The sequence below is a fragment of the Malaya genurostris genome, chromosome 2 (genome assembly GCF_030247185.1).
Source record: "Malaya genurostris strain Urasoe2022 chromosome 2, Malgen_1.1, whole genome shotgun sequence".
Lineage (NCBI taxonomy): Eukaryota > Metazoa > Arthropoda > Insecta > Diptera > Culicidae > Malaya > Malaya genurostris.
Window position 1 is genome coordinate 144073581 of NC_080571.1, and position 25175 is coordinate 144098755.

At 35.5% G+C, this 25175-nt stretch overlaps 1 protein-coding gene across 11 annotated transcripts in view; it reads left to right on the forward strand.

Moving 5' to 3' along the window:
- Positions 1-25175, forward strand: part of LOC131426980 (innexin shaking-B) — a 1311753-nt gene that overhangs the window by 151466 nt on the left and 1135112 nt on the right. The window lies entirely within an intron of this gene.

The window sequence follows — 25175 nt, forward strand, 5'->3', positions numbered from 1 at the left end:
ATTTCTTGGTCCATCGTCTAACAGAAGACCTCCAAATCCTTGGTGGGACAAAGAGTGCTCAGATGCTAAACACGCGAAACAAAATGCTTTCAAGACGTTTTTAAAACGAAGAGGAGGAACTCCCCAGAATTTTGAAAAATTCTTGGTTTTAGAAACCAAGTACAAGAACATACTTCGGGTCAAGAAATGCAGCTATTGGAGACAGTTTGTGGAAGGTTTGTCAAGAGAAACCTCAATGAGCACTCTTTGGAATACGGCCAGACGAAAGAGGAATCGTAACGTAGGAAATGAGAGTGAGGAGTACTCGAATCGATGGATACTTGATTTTGCGAGGAAAGTTTGTCCAGATTCTGTTCCTACGCATAGCATTATTAAGGAGTCTTCTTCAAATGATGATTCCATTGATAGCCCCTTTTCAATGATGGAATTATCCATAGCACTCATGTCTTGTAACAATAACGCTCCTGGGTTGGACAGAATTAAATTCAATTTGGTGAAGAATCTGCCCAACCTCGCAAAAAGACGTTTGTTGGAATTGTTCAACAAGTTTCTTGAGCAAAATATTGTTCCACCTGACTGGAGGCAAGTGAATGTTATTGCCATTCAAAAGCCGGGGAAACCAGCTTCCAATCACAACTCATATAGACCCATTGCAATGTTGTCCTGCATCAGAAAATTGTACGAAAAAATTTTTCTTCGAAAGGTTTGTTGTCAGTTACTCAATTTGGCTTCCGAAGAAATAAAGGGACGAATGATTGCCTTGCATTGCTTTCGTCTGACATCCAAATTGCCTTCGCTCAAAAACAACAAATGGCCTCTGTATTTTTAGACATAAAAGGAGCATTTGATTCAGTTTCCATTGATGTTCTTTCAGACAAGCTCCACCAACATGGACTTCCAGCGGTTATAAATAATTATTTGCACAACCTTTTGTCAGAGAAGTGCATGTATTTTTCACATGGAGATTTGTCAACATTCAGAATTAGCTACATGGGTCCCCCGAAAGGCTCATGCCTCAGTCCGCTGCTGTATAATTTCTATGTAAACGACATTGATAGCTGTCTCGTAACCCCATGTACACTAAGACAATTGGCAGATGATGGCGTGGTTTCAGTTACTGGATCCAAAGCTATTGATCTGCAAAAACCATTGCAAGATACCTTAGATAAATTGTCCGTTTGGGCTGTTCATCTGGGTATCGAATTCTCTGCGGAGAAAACAGAGCTGGTTGTCTTTTCAAGAAAGCATGATCCCGCGCAACTTCAGCTTCATATGATGGGAAGAATGATCCAACAGGTTTTGACTTTCAAATACCTCGGGGTGTGGTTTGATTCCAAATGCACGTGGGGAGGACACATAAGGTTTCTGATAACAAAATGCCAACAAAGAGTAAATTTTCTTCGAACAATAACAGAGTCTTGGTGGGGTGCTCATCCGCAAGATCTAATAAAATTGTATCAGACCATGATACTTTCAGTGATGGAATATGGATGCGTTTGCTTTCGTTTCACTGCAAATTCTCATATTATCAAACTGGAGCGAATTCAGTATCGTTGTTTGCGAATTGCTTTAGGTTGCATGCATTCGACACATACAATGAGTCTTGAAGTTCTGGCGGGAGTTCTTCCATTGAAGGATCGTTTTTGGGAGCTTTCGTCGCGACTGCTAATAAAATGTGAGGTATTGAATATTAACTGGTTATTAATAACTTCGAAAAGCTAGTTGAGCTTCAATCTCAAACAAGATTTATGACCAAGGGGATGACGCTTAGAACAATTTGCCAATCACACATTAACACAATGCGTTGGTGCATTTATCAATATTGGCACTTTCGTTTTCATACAGTTTCACAGTTGCGGCACACAAAGCGCTCAGTTATGACAAGTAGCTCTTTTTTTTCAGGGGCACAGAGTGGCAGACTTAGGCTCACAGTATATCACGTGTTTTTTTAGAGGCACAATATAGTTTGTGTTAAGCGACTCTCCCCTTGTTCATGACAGTATATTTTAACCATATGTCACAGGAAATCAACCCTTCAAGAAGACTTTCTATCCGTGTCAGCATCCTAAATGTCCCTGACTCAACTTTATTTTTCGACACATCCATGCAGCGCGAAGTGTGTAGAATCCCGGATCACCTACGCTCTATGGAAATCCCAAAAATATTTTCAAGTAAGTTCAGGCATATTGACTCTGAGAAAATGTTTTACACGGACGGATCGCGAATTGAAGAAGCGACAGGCCAACTCCTTCGATCTCTCAAGTCATCAAGTCAAGGCAAAAGGTGGTCATATCGAGCAAAAGTGAATTGATTCTGAATTTTGTATTATTTTTACACATTTTGTACTTTGAATTAAGTAAAAGTAATTTTCCAAACTGAATTTATGGCCTTTTTAATTGGTTACACTTCGAGTGCCGGACCCTGTACAATACATATAAATCTGTATAAATGGCATCTCTGGCTCTACACTTTGCTTTAAGAAGGGCTAATGAATAAATAGTAACAATCACAGGTTTGTTTTTATTTAAAGTTCATCAAATTAACTTTTCAGTAAAATTTTAAATTTAAAGCGAAAGGTAACAGAAACGACTGAAAAATTTTTAAACGTTGAAATGATTTTAAACTGGTTCTAAAAATATCGTATACTGTCTCATAGTAAGCATTAGGCCGTTTTTAAGAAGAATTCTGACATTTTGAACCTGAGAGTGTAACAGTGGAATATTTCGTTTTGATTGCTGTCGCCATTGCTAATTTATAGGATGAATAAAAGATCAACGATAGGATGGATAAAAATCCATTGAGATGAAATTAGGAGCAGAGTAGTGAACATTTCATAAGTGTTTTTTGCTGTTTTATGAACATTATTTTAATTTCCAAGGAATGTGAATCAAATCTCAATGTGGAGCAAGGCGAATGAAGCAGTAATATGAAATAGTTATAGTGATTTTAGTGGCTAAATCGAGGTTTGAAGGCGACGTCCTTACAAATGAGATGAAATAGGAAGCCCTTACCCTAATTGTTTTTTATTCAACAATTGAAGAACATAACGATAACTTGTGCAAAATTTTAATGGCATTGCGCCGACATAATTCAAAAATGCCTAATTTTGAAATCGCAAATAAAATACTCAGGTCATGCAATCGACAAGAAAGGCATCCGGCCTATGGAAGAAAACATTAAGGCATTTAAAGAAATGACAGCACCCAGGACGGTAAAAAGAGTCCGCTTATATTTAGGAACAGCAAATTTCTACGGAAAATTCATACCTCACATAGCAGAGAAACGTAAACCATTGAACGATCTCCTGCGAAAGAATGTTAAGTTTGTTTGGACAGAAGAATGTCAAAAAGCCTTCGAAGAATTGCGAATTTTTTAAACATCGTATACTCTGTTGGTTAGACCGAATTATAAAGATATTTTTGTTATCACAACAGATGCCACGAGTACGCTATTGGAGAGGTACTCTCAAACGAGTAACCCATTGATAAACCTATAGCTTATGCAAGCCGAGGCTTAGCAGGTGCCGAAAGAAAATACCATACGTTAGAAAAGGAGTAATTAGCGATCGTATGGGCCGTGAATCGTTTTAAACAGCGGTAAGCGGAGAGCAATGAACTGTCGAAGCGGAAGACGCGGAAAATAAAACAATTCCCTTGAAACAAACCATAGATAAATCAGGCCGGTTTACGTTATTCAAAAATTAACAGAAGACAGAGTGGAATCCGCACATGAAAGGGTTCGTAAACATAGATTTTGGATGGGACGAAAAAGAATATTTAGGAACACTTTCTTATTGGAACGAATAGGAAATAAGCATGAATAATAATGACATCGATTTGATCTGCTGAAATTTTCAAAACATAAAACTAACCAAAGCAATTTTGATGGTACTTTCGTAATAGTAAACAGTAGATCAGCATTTAAAGAACTAGCCGAACTGGTAGACCCTACTACACGGTTCAAAAGACTATTTGAATGGAAGAATATTCGCAATTCCAGAACATAAAATATGGTGACTAGTTCTAAACGGATCAAATAAATCGCTAACCGACACAAAAGTTCTATTAGACGGGTTAGGCGATGGTTTCAGTAATTATCCCGAAGACATGAGGGGCGAAAAACATTCAGATAATTTCCTACCGAAATATGCAGAAAATTTCCGAATCAAATGTCTTGAGGTTTATTGCAGAGTAATTTGATAAAATTTTCACTACTCCCGGAATCAGATTAAGGTAATAAGTATGGTCTAGTCATGCAGGATGATCCGGCGCGACATTTGACAATAGCACCGATGGAAGATCAAGAAGGTTCTACGGTGGCACAAACGTTCGTAGAACATTCAATTTGTAAATTTGGAACGCCATCAGAGCTCGTAACCGACAATGGTACCAATTTTGTAAGCTCATTGATGAAAAATATATGCAAAATTTTGAAAATAAAGAAAATAGCAATCAGCACATATCATCCAAAGAGCAAACCTCGTCGAAATATCAGAAAGAGAGTTGAAAACCTACCTACGACAATACGTTGGTAACGAGCCGAAAACTTGGGGCCAACCTTACAGCTTTAAATATAATACAACCGTGAATTCTTCTACGGGTTACTCGCCGTTTGAATTATTATACGGAAGGCGAGCTAACATACAAAATTTAATGTATAAGTACAATAACGACGGTCTGTATTACGAAGATTATGTCAATGATATGCGATCAACATTCAAACGACTTTATGTTCAAGCCAAAGAAAATCTGATAAAATCAAAAGAAACACGGAAGGAGTTATAGGATGAAACCTCCAAAAATTGGCAACCAATGTGGGGAAACCTAATGTTAATCAAAGCCAATCCCTCAGGCGCCGAACAAACATTACAATCTCTTTGAAGAGGACCATGTGAAGTAGTCGCACAGTAGTGAACAAGCAACTACGATTAAAACCAGAAACAGGCTTGAAAAGATCCATAATAATCGATTGAAAAGATATACCGAATGATCGACGAATTAAAAAACAAGACGCGTAATCACTCTAAAGATTTTGAAAATAAATGTGAATTTAACGAAAAGATTCATTATGAATAATGAGAAAAAATATTGAGAAGATAACCTTTAATCCAGAACAACTATATAATAATAGTGACTATTGTATACAAACATGAAACAAATGAACAATAAAAATTAGGGGAATATGAATTGAAATATGGGGATGCCACAACTCTAACGAAACGTTCTAATTTTACAGTATGAAAAAAGCTAATAGTATGTTGTTTACCACAGAGAGATTTTTGTTTGAAGTTCCAAATTAACAATACAATACGGAAGAATAAGGAACATAAGCTATATAATCAAAGAGTATATAAAAATTAAAATAAATAAATGTTTACGAAGATTGATTTGTATATATACTCGATGGAAACAATACATGATAGAAAGGATAACAATTGAGTGTTATTTATTAATTTATTCGTCAAACAAATGTAGACTACAGACAAAAAAAGTTACAATGATTTCTTATATGCTATACATTATTTCTACGATTTGGTTTCAATTTTTCTTTTATTTGTTTCCAGTTTTCGTTAAAAAAGTGCATCATTTGATTAACAGGATTATTTTTGGCATAATTTGTTTTATTTTTTACAGAATATTTGACGATTTCTGAGATGGCGACTAGGAGCATAAAATTTTAGTTGTGAAAGCAATGATTCAGATTGTACTCGTGGAGAAATAATGTCGTTGATAAAATAAAACGTTGTAGCTTTGCGTTCTTCGAGTGTTTGTAAGTTTATGAGCATACAAAGCACTTTACAGAGTCCGCCATCTAACATTTTTTTGAACTAGCATTTATTTCGACATTGGTAACCTCAATGGCACTTCTGATTTGACAGAAATTTAGTTTTATCCTACCGCTGAACGAAAATGTATACGCTTGAGAAACGCGTGAAAACAGTGCAGTTTTACTTTGAAAATCATGGTAATGTTGCGGAATGGGTGGGCAAAAAAGTCATCTTCTCGGATGAGGCACATTTTCATCTCGGCGGGTATGTTAATAAGCAAAATTCTCGCTTCTGAGGGACGGAAAACCCGTTCGTTATCTTGGAGAAGCCGATGCATCCTCAGAGAGTGACGATTTGGTGCGGATTTTAGTATGGTGCTATTTTTCTTCGAAAATGAGGCAGGAGCCGCCGCCACGGTCAATGGCGAGCGCTACCGCACCATGATTAGCGATTGGTTCTTCCCGTTACTTGAAGACGAAGACTTGGACACCATTTGGTTCCAACAAGACGGCACTCCGTGCCACACAGCCAATGCTATCTATCTTCTGTGCACAGTCTTCAAAGATCGAATTTTCAGTGGAAATTCGGATGTCGTTTGGCTGCCTCGGAGCTGTGATTTGACGCCGTTTGACTATTATCTTTGGGGGGTTGTCAAAGATAAGTGTTATGTGGACAAACCAGAGACAATTCAAGTCTTGAAGGACAACATTCGTACAGCCATAGCTAAAGAAAGCTGCATACAATCGAAAATGTTCTAAAAAACTAGACCGACCGTATAGTACGCCATAGGCTGGCAAAGCCAGCCGAGACAGCCATTTGAATGAAATTTTGCATTTTTGTACAGGTCTGATAATTTTGCATTTTTCTACAGGTTGGTTTCCTAAATATAACACATGAATCAATAAGTTCCGAGACTAACAATGGAAACAAAATTTTTCTAGCAAAATTTTTTTTTAATCATTAACATAATCACCTTTTAGGGAGATACAATGGTTCCAACGTTTTTCCAATTTTTCAATACAATGTTTATAAAAAAAATTATCTTCCGCTTCAAAATAAGCTTCAGTTTCAGCGATGACCTCCTCATTTGAGCCAAATCTTTTTCCCTGGAGCATTTTTTTAAGATCAGCAAAGAGCCAGTAGTCACTGGGGGCTAAATCTGGCGAGTATGGGGGGTGAGGAAGCAGTTCAAAGCCCAATTCGTTCAATTTCGCCATTGTTTTCATCGACTTCTGGCAGGGAGCATTTTGTTCCATCGAAAGCAATCGCGGCACCCACTTGGAAAAAACCTTTTTCATGAAGGATAGTAAATACACTTCCATATGATATCTGTGTCATCTCAGCAATCTCACGGAGCTTCACTTTACGATCTTTCATTATAATTTTTGCCACTTCACTCACATTTTCCGGTGTAACGGCTTCCACAGGTCTACCCGAGCGTTCCGCGTCATTTGTGTCGGTACGACCACGTTTAAACAAGGCGAACTACCGACAAATCGTTGCTTTTGATGGACAAGAGTCCGGATAACATTTTTCAATCCATTGTTTCGCTTGCAAGGTGTTTTTACCCATTAGAAAGCAATGTTTTATCAAAACACGAAACTCGTTTTTTTTTTCATTTTTTAAACATACAACTACAAAACGACTTTACTCCAACCACGATAACTCAGCTGTTTCTGGTTGGATCGACCTAAAATTTTGACCCGTTTCAAGCAAAGGTTAGTACTCTAGAAAGACTTGGTTAATGGTTTACTACGAGCGCCATCTCTGCTTTAGTCTCGGGACTTATTGATCCATGTGTTATGTTAATAGAAGGAGACATGATTTTTCTACTAAACGTTACCGAACTACATTTCTTAACGTTTAGTTGGAGTGAGCTTTTATTGCACCAAATGTTGAACACGTTAATTTCATATTGGAATACTTCATCATCTACAGCATTTTTAGTCGGTGTTGAACAGTCGTTCGCACCGCACGCGTATAGCTCCTGGAAATTTTTTCTGGCTACCTAGAGTTTCATTGATTCAAGGCTTCAGTCTTTCTCAGGCTACCTGAATCACTAACAGTCTTTTTAAAGACTAACAATTAGTCAGCCTTTCTCAAGGCTATACAAAGAATGATATTAGAGTGACTAAAAGATACAAAGAGTGATATTAGAGTGACTAAGAAATTAATCGGTCTTTATTAAGACTACCACAAAATTAGTCTTTATCAAGACTTTTCCAAACTAGGAGTCCAATCGAAGACTAATTTAGCCTAGTTAATTTAATTTAAAAGGCTTCAGTCTTTTTCAGGCTACCTGAATCACTAACAGTCTTTTTAAAGACTAACAATTAGTCAGCCTTTCACAAGGCTATACAAAGAATGATATTAGAGTGACTAAGTGATACAAAGAGTGATATTAGAGTGACTAAGAAATTAATCAGTCTTTATTAGGACTACCACAAAATTAGTCTTTATCAAGACTTTTCCAAACTAGGAGTCTAATCGAAGACTAATTTAGCCTAGTTAATTTAATTTAAAATTTCTTTCATTTCAAAAATGCCTGCGTCTAAGCGGAAAGGCAACAAGCCTAAGGCTAAAAATAATTCAATACGGAATAAATCACAATCCGTTATTCAACATTTTTCTAATAACATTGACGATCTTATAGAATCTGAATGTTAAAATTAAAAAAAAAACGGACGGATTTCCCTTCCGTTGATCCTATGCCGTCTAATAATATTTACGAGATTCTTTCTGAATCCGATTGTAGCGACATACAAGAAAATTCTTCAAAAATTCCCAAAATGGACGCTTGTCGTTCTGGGTAGAAACAACAATCTATTCCACCAGTGACAGTGATGATTTTCGACTTCAAAGCATTCCGTACTGAGCTTCCTACTTCTCTCCCGGAAGTAAAAGTCTAATTTCAAATCGGACGAAGAGGAGAATGTCGAGTCTTGGTTGATGGATTGGAAGATTTCGAACGTCTTATTCGATATTTGTCCGAGAAACTTCATAAATTTTATTCATATGATATAAAATCAGACAGACCCTTCAAGGCTGTCTTGAAAGGCTTATCAAATGATCAAAGTACTGATGAAATTAAAAATGAACTAAAAGAATTGCTTGGTTTTGCCCCTTCCCAAGTAATTCTTATGAAAAAAGAGCGAATGGTACTTCTAAACCACGATCCGGAATTTTTCATCAACTTTACCTAATACACATCAATCGAAGTGATGTAAACAATTTGAAAACTTTAGAAAAAGTACGTTTCATTTGCCACATTAAAATTCATTGGGAACATTATAAACGGCATAATGGTATTGCAAACTTAACGCAATGTCGTCGTTGCCAAGGCTTCTGCCATGGAAATAAAAATTGTCATATGGATATACGGTGTTTGAATTGTGGTAAATCGCATTCGAAAGACGTTTGTCCAATGAATGAAACCACTGATAAATTTTCATGTTCAAATTGCAAAGGAAATCATAAATCCAATTATTTGAAATGTCCTGTCAGGGAAAAAATTTTAAACGCTCGTTCGCTTAGACAACAAGTCAAATCAACGACCTTAAATTTACAGAACATACCTGAAAATCAAAAACCGTTATAAATGCCACGCAGGCACTTATTTCTAAGGCACTTAATCTAAGGCACTTATTTCTTCCAATTCAAAACAAAAAACAGGTAAGCCTGCCAATTCGTCTTCTAACAAAAACAATTTATTGGCAGGTAGATCGACCTCGTCATCATCTTCTTCTAATGTCACTTATGCTAATATAACAGGTAGAAATCTACCACTTAATTCTTCTAATGTGATGATGATGATGGTCCCACCTCATACCCCTACAAAGGTGTGAGCAGAACGAGTTATCTAAATGATAATTAATATTTTTGCACATATCTTAACCAGTAAACAAAAGAAAACGATCTGATTAATCTAGCAGGTATTGATTCTTCTTCAAAAGAACGACTGACCACAAAATAACATTCAAATATTTCGGATTTACTATCCAGGGTTAATCCAGAAAATTTCCAACCCGGGAAGATCCTTGATCACATCAGGAATCGAACCCGATATCTTTACCAGTATCAGACAGTAATTCACCTGGCCCTTCCCGCCGGACCAGTTCATCGCTACACACATCAGCTACGATGGAGTAACGAGACTGCGGATGAGCAGAGCCAAGCCCAATTCCATCAACAACTGTCGATCCCAATTAATCTCCCGAATCAATTCCTTAAATTATTAATCAAACCTTGCGATCAAGGTCAAGAGCAAACTTAACACACTGAATGCTAAGGCTCTTCGGCCAGTCCTATTCGCTTTCCAAATAGTCACTACCTGCTTCGCGCGCGAGGCTCAAACGTTTGTAGACTGCTCATTATTTTTAACTCTCAAACAAACTAAAAATCCATCATCATCATACCGAACATAGCAACTTAATTCGTCTCACAATAATATGTATAAACAAAAAGAAAATACAATCTTCGTAATACGTAAAAAAATAAAAAATCTAAAAAATTTGGGCTAACTAACTAAATATTTGCTTACAAAGCGGACTTTATGTGTGAAATACATAACCTTTTGAACTCCACCAATGTCGCTGCGCGTTTGATTTCTCTTGGCATCGAATTGAAAAAACTTATTCCCTTGTACAACAATGAGTTTTGCGATCTGGCTAACAGAAAGCTTGGTGTTCTAGCATCAGATGCGTTTCTAGTATTGTACCTATGCAAATCAGTTCCTATTTCAATTCGATCACACAAATATCGAGGCAGCATGCCGTCTAATATCTTGAAAATAAATACCATGGTTAAGTAATAAATTCTCTGTTTCACTGAAAGCCATTGTAATGCGTTCAGTAGAAAACCTGACGAGGTATATCTACTACATTTTAGAATTAATCGCATGATTTTATTTTGCAGTCGCTGTAATCTCAAGATTTGTGTGTTATTAGCAAGAAACAGAATGGATGGGCAAAAGTCAATGTGTGGTTAAATGACTGTTTTATACAAAAGAATCTTACTATGGGTCGTTAAGTCATTTTTCAAACGACATAATACACCATACTTTTTGGCAATCTTCTTGATGACGTTATTGATATGAGATTTGAATGTTAACTTTTCATCAATTATGACTCCAAGATACTTCATTTCTCTAACGCTATCAATAGTTTCACCATCAATTTCCACATTGGCGTCATGACCGGTGCTAACAGAAGAAATAACCATATATTTAGTTTTCGCGACGTTTAGTTTCAGTTGCTTAAATTTTAACCATCGAACCAGCGAACTTAGATCCTCGTTTAATCGTAATGAACAGAACAGTATCATCAGCAAACAAATTTATATCACAGAAACGTAAAACTCGCTTCATATCATTAATATACATAATAAATAGAATATGACCTAACACACTTCCCTGAGGCACACCAAGTGAATTACCGAGGGAACTAGACACTACATCGTTAAAAACAGTCTTTTGAGATCTACCACATAAATAGTTTTCAAACCATTCATGTGCCATTCCCCCGATGCCAAAACGCCGTAATGTCTGCAACAATAAAGGTCTTGAAATTGTTTCAAAGGCTCTCTTCAGATCCAAGAACACAGCAAAGATACTCTCTTTGGCTTCGATTTTCTCCTTCCATTTTGCCAATACTAGGTTCAAAGCGGTTTCACAAGAGTGACCCTTACGATGTAAATAATCAAAACACAGGACCGCCTTGCAGTTCATCTTCTAACGAAAACAATTTATTAATAGGTAGATCGGCCATATCATCTTCTTCTAATGGCAGTCTACCTACAAATATTCCTTCAATGCCATTCGCTTCTTTAAATGAAGTCGATTTAGGCGATATAACTGAAAATATAATGATCTACCTACAATATCAACTTTTTCAAATGATCATCCGAATGAATTCGACTTCAACATTTCGAATCGGATGGCAATTCGCAAATAATATTATAATGAATTTATAATTTAACAGTGATGTTAAATAAATATTTGAATATTTTAAATTGGAATGCTCGATCTTTGAAATCGAGTGAAGATGAATTTTATAATTTTCTCAATGTTCACAAAATTCATATTGCCATTGTGACAGAAACTTTTCTTAAACCAAATGTCAAATTGAAAAGTAATCCACATTATGTGGTTCATCGATTTGACAGGTTTACTGGAATGGGTGGTGGAGTTGCCATTTTTGTCCAACGGCAAATTAAACATCGAATTTTACCTTCTTTCAATACTAAAGTTATTGAAAGATTGGGAATCGAAGTTGAAACCATTAATGGAATTTATTTCATCGCTGGAGCATATTTGCCATTTGAATGCACCGGCGAACAATTGAATTTCTTTAAAGGCGATTTGCAAAAACTCACAAGATATCGACCGAAATTTTTCGTAATAGGGGACTTAAATGCTAAGCATGTCCAGTGGAATTGTAGGCAAAATAACAGTAATGGTAAAATACTTCATAATCAACTCTCAGCTGGTTACTTTACAGTTCTTCATCCCAGTAATCCGACTTGTTTCTCTTCCGTGAAAAAACCTACAATTGATCTGATTCTAACAGATCAAAGTCACATTTGTAGTGAACCGATTACACATGCTGACTTTGACTCAGATCATCTTCCTGTAACGTTCAGACTTTCCAATGAAGCTATAATTAATGCAATTAGTTCTATATTCAACTATCATATAGCTAATTGGTTGGATTACAAATCTCACATTGGAAATCATGTGGATCACGAAACTATTTAGAAAATTCTGCGGACATCGACACATCAATTGATAATTTGAATCATTATATTATCGAAGCTAGAAATCTTTCAGTTCCCAAAGCTAAATTAAATTCTCCTATCATCGATGATAATCTTCAACTGCTCATTCGGTTGAAGAATGTTCGTCGACGACAATATCAACGTTCGCGTGATCCTGCTCTTAAAAACATAGTTAAGAATTTACAAAAAGAAATTAAACATAGATTTACTCTTTTGCGAAATGAAAATTTCGCTAAAGAAGTTGAACAAATTAAACCATATTCTAAACCTTTCTGGAAACTTTCTAAGGTTCTTAAGAAACCTCAGAAACCAATTCCTGCTCTCAAGGAAGGAAATCCAATACTTCTTACAAATGGCGAACAGCTCAAAAACTTGCTCAGCAGTTCGAGAATGTACACAATTTTAATTTGAACGTTGTGAGTCCTATGGAAAATGAAGTCTCACTGAAATATGATCATATTTCAACCCAAGTGTTATCACAAGATGACATTATTGAGACGAATTTTGACGAAATTAAATCAATTATTAGGAAACTTAAAAACATGAAGGCTCCTGGTAATGATGGAATTTTTAATATTCTTATTAAAAATCTTCCCGATGTTGTCTCCTAGTTAAAATTTTCAGCAAGTGTTTTTCATTAGCTTACTTCCCAAAAAAATGGAAAAACGCTAAAATAATTTCTATCCTCAAACGTGATAAAAACCCAGCAGAAACATCAAGTTATCGACCAATTAGCTTACTTTCTTCTATCAGTAAACTTTTTGAATGTCTCATATAAATGAGAATTAAATTTTTTTACCAGAGCAGTTTGGATTCCGTTATGAACATTCAACTACTCTTCAACTTGTCAGAGTAACGAACATGATAAAAGCAAATAAATCTTCTGGGTTATCCACTGGAGTTGCTCTTCTAGACATAGAAAAAGCATTCGACAGTGTTTGGCACAAAGGTTTAATAGCAAAAATGTCTGATTTCCAGTTTCCTATATATTTGATCAAAATGATTCAAAATTATTTAACTGATCGTACTCTTCAGGTTAGCTATCAGAATTGTAAATCTGAATTGCTACCCGTACGAGCAGGTGTTCCGCAGGGTTCGAGCGTAGCTCCAATCTTGTATAATATTTTCACTTCTGATCTACCAAATCTACCCGTTGGTTGTCAGAAATCGCTATTCTGTGACGACACAAGTCTGTTAGCCACAGGTAGAAATCTAAGAGTGATCTGCAGTCGCCTACAAAGAAGTTTAAATATTTTCAGTGATTATCTGTCAAAATGGAAAATTAAACCAAATGCAGCAAAAACGCAATTAGTTATCTTTCCTCATAAGCCAAGAGCTTCTTTTCTTAAACCAAACAATAATCACATTCTCAAATTGAATGGCTTGGAATTGACATGGTCTGATCAAGCTAAATACTTAGGTTTAACGTATGACAAAAAACTCACTTTCAAGGACCACATTGAAGGAATCCAGGCAAAATGTAATAAATATATTCAATGTTATATCCTCTTATAAACAGAAATTCTAAGCTCTGTCTAAAAAACAAATTGTTAATTTATAAACAAATTTTCAGACCAGCCATGCTTTATGCAGTACCAATTTGGTCAAGTTGTTGTTCCACCAGGAAGAAAACGCTTCAAAGGATTCAGAATAGAATTCTGAAAATGATTTTGAAGCGTCCTCCTTGGTTTAGTACAAATGAGTTACACAGACTCACAAATATAGAACCATTAGATGTAATGTTACATAATATTATAAGCAAATTCCGACAAAAATCGATGCAATTTTCAATTGAATCGATTCGCTCTCTGTATTAGTTAGTAAGTTAGTATATAAGTTCCTTTTCCCCATTACACAATACAAGTAAGTTTAGAATTTTCCCTAAACAAAAATCTCAGAACTGCGGAAGCATAGGGCTGAAAAGTCACCACTTGTGGCTGAACACCCAATTTAAATCTTTATAATTCAATTTAAACTCATATTCCAATAAATAGTTATTAAAAAAAATCTACCGCATTTTTTATTTCCATAAAGAGCTTCACGTTGTTTACATATACAAGTACTTTTAGATGTTTGAGTAAGAAGGAAATGTCGTTTACGTACAAGATAAAAAGGAGAGGGCCGAAATGTGAACCTTGGAGAACACCTGAAGTGACATTTATTGATTTGGAGTATGTGTTTTAATAGGGTACGATTTTTGACTCCCCATCCCCCCTTTGTCACAAATTGTCACAAAAACAAAGACCCCCCACTCCCCTATGTCACATGTCACGAATTCAAAATAAATAAAATTCATCTCAATACATTCTCAATATGTATGACAAACCATACAAATATGAGGGAAAAATCGATTTATTACAAGCTTACATTAGATTAAAAAATATCCCTAAAACTACAAAATCATCGGAAATATTTTATTAATATCAATTATATAAATTAACAACAGTATTTGGTTGGAATTGATGAAACATTTGAATCATCTGTTTTATTTCTCCTAGAGGTAAACAGATATATTATTGTTTTAGGTAAAGAATAATATTTCCTTAGTGTAGCATACAGGGCTGAGAAAATAAAGACCAAAACCTCATCAAAACGAGAGCACTGCCGGAGAATCTTTTCATGGTCAGTTGATCAGTGAATTTTAAATCACATCGATCAATATCGGTACTGATCTTCCGTCACAGTGATTGTGGGTAGTGATTTTGAGCTAAAATGATTCTTGATTTATGTAAGTTCAACCATTGGATGATTCGATAAGCTTTGATGTTGGTGGAGGAAAATTACCTATGATCAAAATAAGACATGACATGATCTACGTCTGAAATCATTGATCTCCCGCCCTTTTTCAAATGAAGTACAAAGAAATCCTTATGATATACTATTATCAATTCTAGAAATTCAAATTATTGAAAAAATTGTCAGTGCATAACTTAAGTTAAACCGTTTGAAGGCATCTTTTTCTTTTTACTCATATTAAGCCAAATTTATTAATTTCGCTAATTTACTCGCTCCTCCGTGCACTTTTGCTGATCACAACAGAAATGATTTCCTGCATCATTTATTTTCGAATTTACAGCAAGAAGCTTTTACATCAACAAATACACGTTTGTTGTGGAGATTTTTTCAAGAAATAGGGCAAAGCACTAATATAATTAGGTATTTCAAAAATGCGCTCATTGAAAATATTGGACGTCACATTCCAAGAACCCTTTCCTCTGTCACAAAAGGTCACGTTTTATGAAACACCCCTTCCCCTTGCGGCGTGACGTCTTTTATGGACAGCCCCTTACGTATGTCTGATTTTGAGTCTGATCTAAAGATCGGTTCTAAGAAAGAGGATTTCCATGTTTCTGGAAATATTACTGTTCTTAGAGATATGTTGAAGAGATGGTGTAATGGTGTTGTGAGTTCAGTAGCTAATTGTTTAAAAAATATTAGTGCTATTCCATCATCCCTTTGCTGCGTTGAAGGAAAAGTAGTGCCGTTCACGTTTTGTTTTGGCATGTGATGTATATATTTCTTGGAAAATATTTGCAAATTACAAATTTCAGTGCTAATATTTCCAGTAGTTCCGTCTAGGTTCCTCTGTAAAGGAAGGTTGTTATTCTTCAGTTTTGAATTAACATAGCTAAAAAAAATTTTAGGATGCTCTTTGATTTCGCTTTCCACTTTAAGAGTATATGCTTCGTGCGCCGAGTTGATTGATATTTTCAGGTCATTGCAAATATACAGGTAGTTTTGTAGATTGAATACACTTTTATCTTTTCTACAAGCCTTTAAGCTTTATATTTTTCAGGCATCACAATTGCGGGTAGAACCAGACAGGCAATTTGGTATTGTGGCTTCTTCTTCTTCTTCTTCTTTTTACAGGTACAATTTCCGAAATTAAGTTGTTAAAAATTAGAGAGAATTTTTCCACTTCTTCATTGACGTTTCCTTGTATACTCAAAATATTTTGCCAGTTTAATGTATTTAGTCTACGTTTTGCTTTTTCGAAATTTGTTTTGTGGTATTCCGGCACTTCCTCGAATTCTATTTCGTTAGGGAGAGACATGTTATGCATAAAGATGGAGTATTCAATTGCTGTGTGAAATGCTTCATTTTTGCAGAGTGGATTTGGTGAGACATTCACACAGAAGTCTTCGGTACAGTTTGTGAAAAGAAGATCAAGATATGAATTTGGTTTGTTTTTCACCGAATTAATTTGATTCAAGCCGAATAAAGAAACTTTGTCGAAAAGAAATTGTAGTGTTTCATTTTCTCCTGCAATTGGAAGCAGAAAGGATTCCAATGTTGTCGTATGAAAAATCAGCACTCACTGCAATGAAGACTACACCTCCAGATTTTTTGTTGGATACTGCTAAGTAACGTTATGGTTATTTCCAAAAATTTCTTCGCATTTTACGCTTTCGTCCCAACAACTTCCAGTTTCAAGAATAACTGAGAAAGAAGATGATAAAATATTTTGTTGAATTTCCTTCATTTTGGCTGGGCTTTTCATGCAATTGAAATTCTGACAGTAGACAAGAATTTCATTCGCATTCTGTGGGGAATGCGAAGAAATTTTAGGATTTGAATAAAGTGTAGTGTCACTTACGTCATTATACGTTACTACCGCAATAGAGGGCGTCCCATAAATTCGGCCCTGTAAAATTGTGTTCGGCTTCCCGGATTAGTTAGAGTCGGCGAATGTGTTCACTTGTTAAAAATTTCCCATAAGAGTCCAGGTCAGCAAGCGCTTCCTTAGGTTTCATTCCATATTCCTGATCGACTTCGATGAAGATTCGTAGGAGGTGATCAGGTGTTACAAGATACAAGTTACAGCTATGCGTATGCAAGTTTATTAGGAGATTATTTGTAAACTAAATCGGAGCCCTGGAAAACGTATTCACCCAACGTATTCATCGCGGTCGTGCAAGAAGGAAGGATGTCGGTAGCATAGCTAAGCTACTTAAGAGAACGAGAGGGTGTGGTCGAATGCGTTGACAATTTGAAGACAAAGGGTACTGTGGAACCATCAAGATGTCGGAATAATGAACACAAGAGAAAAAAAAGTGTATATCCGATATTGGAGACCATGATAACGAATTGAAGTGAACGTAGGCGACACAGTTATAGAAGACTTTCGGGGGTGTGCCACAACAGTCCAAAGTGCTATCGCATGTTTTACAAGCAATAAGACAAGAAGGAAGTAAACGCAGTCGACACCGTTAAAAATGATCTGCGCGGGTGTGCCACAACAGTACAAGGTGCTACCCCGTGTTTTTGCTCAGTGGGCATCATCAAAGCTCAACTGGATGCCACGAACAAGCATAAAAAATTTAATGTTTATTGTTTAATCCAACACGATGTAAAATATTACGGAGAAAACAACCACGAAATCGAATGAAACATTTTGAAGATACGTTAGAAGCCTCGATACATTGTACGGAATAATGAAGTAATATCGATGACACCCAGAACTCCAACGAGACAGCGAGTAATTCTTAAACTATGGTCAATAAATCGGAGAATATTCATCGAGATATTTTTCAACACGGTACCCATAGTCCGAGACTAGCAATCGTTCGATCACCCCAGAGATAAGGCACAAACAGTGACTATAAGGTGGAACTGGGACTGGAATGGAAGCACACGATATGGCCATCGTAAGGTTAAAAAAAAACTAATGAGCGTATACATTAGGACACAACGAACTCATTTGAAAACACTGAAGAACACAGCTATATTTAGCAGATCTAAAAATTCAAACAGAAAACGAAGCAATGTTTTGGCAACCTCAGAGATTAAATATAAAATTCCAACAATATTCCCATTTTATTTATTACCCTCGCAATCAACCTGATGATAACTCTTCAAAGTATCATCAAGCTCAGAAAGTAAGGGGGCATGCAACACCCTTAATTTTATCTCAAGATAATTCATATATCTATTCTTATGAATATTCTAGTATCTTCCAAGAATTTTAATCCGCTATATATCATACGACACAAATATGGTAGAAGCATAATTTCCACGACACTTTTAATAGCCTCTATCAACTTATTGCATCAGCTACTATGAGCATTACCATGTACCTAAGGAAACATATTGAAACAAGAATATTCGTGATTGAATCAAGCGCCGCGATTGAGTATATATCAATACAAAAACACCCATACCGAATACAAGAGGTGGTACAAATCAAGTAATTAACTCGTAAATGTGCAAGGTAAATAATTCAGAACGACTTCGCGCAATGCGCTTATTCACGGTTCCATACCAACCTTTTCCATTTAAGAGTTAGCATTGAATACCAGATATATATATATATATATATATATATATATATATATATATATATATATATATATATATATATATATATATATATATATATATATATATATATATATATATCTGGTATTCAATGCTAACTCTTAAATGGAAAAGGTTGGTATGGAACCGTGAATAAGCGCATTGCGCGAAGTCGTTCTGAATTATTTACCTTGCACATTTACGAGTTAATTACTTGATTTGTACCACCTCTTGTATTCGGTATGGGTGTTTTTGTATTGATATATACTCAATCGCGGCGCTTGATTCAATCACGAATATTCTTGTTTCAATATGTTTCCTTAGGTACATGGTAATGCTCATAGTAGCTGATGCAATAAGTTGATAGAGGCTATTAAAAGTGTCGTGGAAATTATGCTTCTACCATATTTGTGTCGTATGATATATAGCGGATTAAAATTCTTGGAAGATACTAGAATATTCATAAGAATAGATATATGAATTATCTTGAGATAAAATTAAGGGTGTTGCATGCCCCCTTACTTTCTGAGCTTGATGATACTTTGAAGAGTTATCATCAGGTTGATTGCGAGGGTAATAAATAAAATGGGAATATTGTTGGAATTTTATATTTAATCTCTGAGGTTGCCAAAACATTGCTTCGTTTTCTGTTTGAATTTTTAGATCTGCTAAATATAGCTGTGTTCTTCAGTGTTTTCAAATGAGTTCGTTGTGTCCTAATGTATACGCTCATTAGTTTTTTTTTAACCTTACGATGGCCATATCGTGTGCTTCCATTCCAGTCCCAGTTCCACCTTATAGTCACTGTTTGTGCCTTATCTCTGGGGTGATCGAACGATTGCTAGTCTCGGACTATGGGTACCGTGTTGAAAAATATCTCGATGAATATTCTCCGATTTATTGACCATAGTTTAAGAATTACTCGCTGTCTCGTTGGAGTTCTGGGTGTCATCGATATTACTTCATTATTCCGTACAATGTATCGAGGCTTCTAACGTATCTTCAAAATGTTTCATTCGATTTCGTGGTTGTTTTCTCCGTAATATTTTACATCGTGTTGGATTAAACAATAAACATTAAATTTTTTATGCTTGTTCGTGGCATCCAGTTGAGCTTTGATGATGCCCACTGAGCAAAAACACGGGGTAGCACCTTGTACTGTTGTGGCACACCCGCGCAGATCATTTTTAACGGTGTCGACTGCGTTTACTTCCTTCTTGTCTTATTGCTTGTAAAACATGCGATAGCACTTTGGACTGTTGTGGCACACCCCCGAAAGTCTTCTATAACTGTGTCGCCTACGTTCACTTCAATTCGTTATCATGGTCTCCAATATCGGATATACACTTTTTTTTCTCTTGTGTTCATTATTCCGACATCTTGATGGTTCCACAGTACCCTTTGTCTTCAAATTGTCAACGCATTCGACCACACCCTCTCGTTCTCTTAAGTAGCTTAGCTATGCTACCGACATCCTTCCTTCTTGCACGACCGCGATGAATACGTTGGGTGAATACGTTTTCCAGGGCTCCGATTTAGTTTACAAATAATCTCCTAATAAACTTGCATACGCATAGCTGTAACTTGTATCTTGTAACACCTGATCACCTCCTACGAATCTTCATCGAAGTCGATCAGGAATATGGAATGAAACCTAAGGAAGCGCTTGCTGACCTGGACTCTTATGGGAAATTTTTAACAAGTGAACACATTCGCCGACTCTAACTAATCCGGGAAGCCGAACACAATTTTACAGGGCCGAATTTATGGGACGCCCTCTATTGCGGTAGTAACGTATAATGACGTAAGTGACACTACACTTTATTCAAATCCTAAAATTTCTTCGCATTCCCCACAGAATGCGAATGAAATTCTTGTCTACTGTCAGAATTTCAATTGCATGAAAAGCCCAGCCAAAATGAAGGAAATTCAACAAAATATTTTATCATCTTCTTTCTCAGTTATTCTTGAAACTGGAAGTTGTTGGGACGAAAGCGTAAAATGCGAAGAAATTTTTGGAAATAACCATAACGTTACTTAGCAGTATCCAACAAAAAATCTGGAGGTGTAGTCTTCATTGCAGTGAGTGCTGATTTTTCATACGACAACATTGGAATCCTTTCTGCTTCCAATTGCAGGAGAAAATGAAACACTACAATTTCTTTTCGACAAAGTTTCTTTATTCGGCTTGAATCAAATTAATTCGGTGAAAAACAAACCAAATTCATATCTTGATCTTCTTTTCACAAACTGTACCGAAGACTTCTGTGTGAATGTCTCACCAAATCCACTCTGCAAAAATGAAGCATTTCACACAGCAATTGAATACTCCATCTTTATGCATAACATGTCTCTCCCTAACGAAATAGAATTCGAGGAAGTGCCGGAATACCACAAAACAAATTTCGAAAAAGCAAAACGTAGACTAAATACATTAAACTGGCAAAATATTTTGAGTATACAAGGAAACGTCAATGAAGAAGTGGAAAAATTCTCTCTAATTTTTAACAACTTAATTTCGGAAATTGTACCTGTAAAAAGAAGAAGAAGAAGAAGAAGCCACAATACCAAATTGCCTGTCTGGTTCTACCCGCAATTGTGATGCCTGAAAAATATAAAGCTTAAAGGCTTGTAGAAAAGATAAAAGTGTATTCAATCTACAAAACTACCTGTATATTTGCAATGACCTGAAAATATCAATCAACTCGGCGCACGAAGCATATACTCTTAAAGTGGAAAGCGAAATCAAAGAGCATCCTAAAATTTTTTTTAGCTATGTTAATTCAAAACTGAAGAATAACAACCTTCCTTTACAGAGGAACCTAGACGGAACTACTGGAAATATTAGCACTGAAATTTGTAATTTGCAAATATTTTCCAAGAAATATATACATCACATGCCAAAACAAAACGTGAACGGCACTACTTTTCCTTCAACGCAGCAAAGGGATGATGGAATAGCACTAATATTTTTTAAACAATTAGCTACTGAACTCACAACACCATTACACCATCTCTTCAACATATCTCTAAGAACAGTAATATTTCCAGAAACATGGAAATCCTCTTTCTTAGAACCGATCTTTAGATCAGACTCAAAATCAGACATACGTAAGGGGCTGTCCATAAAAGACGTCACGCCGCAAGGGGAAGGGGTGTTTCATAAAACGTGACCTTTTGTGACAGAGGAAAGGGTTCTTGGAATGTGACGTCCAATATTTTCAATGAGCGCATTTTTGAAATACCTAATTATATTAGTGCTTTGCCCTATTTCTTGAAAAAATCTCCACAACAAACGTGTATTTGTTGATGTAAAAGCTTCTTGCTGTAAATTCGAAAATAAATGATGCAGGAAATCATTTCTGTTGTGATCAGCAAAAGTGCACGGAGGAGCGAGTAAATTAGCGAAATTAATAAATTTGGCTTAATATGAGTAAAAAGAAAAAGATGTACCTAAGGAAACATATTGAAACAAGAATATTCGTGATTGAATCAAGCGCCGCGATTGAGTATATATCAATACAAAAACACCCATACCGAATACAAGAGGTGGTACAAATCAAGTAATTAACTCGTAAATGTGCAAGGTAAATAATTCAGAACGACTTCGCGCAATGCGCTTATTCACGGTTCCATACCAACCTTTTCCATTTAAGAGTTAGCATTGAATACCAGATATATATATATATATATATATATATATATATATATATATATATATATATATATATATATATATATATATATATATATATATAGTATATATATATATATATATATATATATATATATATATATATATATATATATATATATATATATATATATATATATATATATATATATATATATATATATATATATATATATATATATATATATATATATATATATATATATATATATATATATATATATATATATATGAAGTTGAAACGTATACAATATTTGGTTAGGCAGCAGTATTTTGATTAAAAAACGTGTTTAATCCACCTAGCAGTGAGATGATACCTTTTTTTATCAATCCGCATGTGTTTTTGCATGAATATTCTTCGGTGTTTAAGTTTTCATGACATTATTTTAATGTCAAAACTGCAAATCGGATCGAATTTGAATTTAGAAGTGTGATAATCGATTAAACATGCCATGATATGTAAGTTCCACTTTAGAGTTTGCAGTAATTTAAGGTACTTCCAGAGTCGGTATTCAGGAACCAGCATAACCCAAACCGATTCGTATGGCCATATGACGAATAAATTACAACAGTTTTGAGTCCAACTTTGAAGCTTTTCGGGATTGTCATCTTCTATATCGGTTTGAATTTTGAAAAATTCATCATCATGTTATTCTAGAACCGGAAGTCATAATTGGATAAAATTAATTAATTTTTGTATATAAGTTTATTTTAATTTGAATTTTTGTTTCTGAAATTTGATTAGGCTTTTTTTGAGAAAACGATTGAGCATTGAGAAACGATTTTATACTGGAACCGGAATTCGAAAATTCGTATGGCCGAAGTCAGATAAATTCACCTGAGTAGCTGTATAGTTTACATTTGATTCAAAATATTTGAAAATCAGTGAAGACATCTTTGAGAAATCATAGCACGAATTAAATTTTTAGGTGCCTTCTGAATCGACAACTAAATACCACTAAAACTGAAAAAAGTTAATTTTTTATCGACTATCCAAATCTGCTAACCCGATAAACCTGATTAATTTATGTGGAATAGACATTTTTATACCAATCACCCTGTATCCCTGAAACCGGAAGTTGGATCTGACTGAAAAGCAAGATGTTTCATTTGAATCTTAGATCGGTTCAGCCATCTACGAGAAGAATGAGTTACACAATTTTGATTTCGTTTCACATATCATCCTGTAGTTCCGGAACCAGAGGTCGGAACCAAATATAATTCAGGAACTTTGTTTGGGAGCATACGACTTTTCGTATGAATCTGAATTGGTAGAAAAAAAAATTTCCGAGAAAATTGAGTGAAATTATTTGTCACACACGCATTTGTTGATCTCAACGAACTGATTCGAATGGTATATGGATGTTATGTTCTTCCAGCATTTATTGCTGTAAGTAGTTTAAAACAATATAATTAAAAAAAATTCTGCCATTATGTGGTTTATATATGTCATATTCGAACGATTATGTTGCCAAAAACGAGCCGTGCTAAAATCGGTCCAAGGCTAAATGTCATGAAAAATAATGCTGTACACAGTCACAGTCTGGTACTTAGAAACAATTGTATGTAACAGTATAAAAAATCGTGTTTTCCGTGGCTCTCAAACATTTGTTTGTTATATAGTGCTCAAAACTCCTACTGCTGGAATAGGGGGAAAAGTCGTTTACCCAAAAATTTCGATATCTCCGTTAAAAATGGACGGATTTTAACAATCTATGGCTTGTTGGATAGCTATTACCGTACGGAATCTAAGTCTCAAAACATATTCTGTTTTCAAGGTCAATTGTGCCAGAGTCTGTCAAAAAACTGAAAATTTTGAAATAAAACTTCGTATAACTCAAAAAGTAAACATCCGATCTCAAAACCATTCAATAGCGTTCTGGGTGACGGAAAGACCTTTCATTTGCGACTAGTTTGATTAAAATCGGTCCAGCCATCTCTGAGATCTCGACCTCTTAGTTGACAACACACATACAGACACACACACACACACACACACACACACACACACACACACACACACACACACACACACATACATACACACACACACACACACACACACACGGACATTTGCTCAGTTCGTCGAGCTGAATCGATTGGTATATGTCATTCGGCCCTCCGGGCCTCGGAAAAATTTTCTAAAGATTGAGCGAATTCTATACCTATTTTTTATATATATAAAAGAAGGTAAAAAGTTTCTTTTTGAATTTATCTTAATTTAACTGTTGAGAGTTCTGATCCATGGGCGACCGGGTAACACTGTAATCAAACTTTGACACCAGCGTTCCTGAAAAAGCTGAAATTAAGACTTAAAGCAAAGTTTAGGTAAACTAACATAATATCAGATAGGTGTTAGGTCAGGCACAGTGTGTTTTAGAAAAGTTATTATATTATAGGGTAAATTTATTGAAAAAGAAGTGAATATAAGTGTGTCGAATAAGTTCGAAAACCGTCGTTAAAATTATAGATGACATTTCGTGACGATATACAAAATACCCCTCTCGCCGCTCGGGTTAGTTGTTTCACTAGCGAACAAAACATGTCGTAAGGCCACAGCACTCAATCACTGAAAAATATTCCGTATATCTATGTATCGGAAAACCACGATACTCTTTGTGCGATGATTCGTTCAGTTAATGT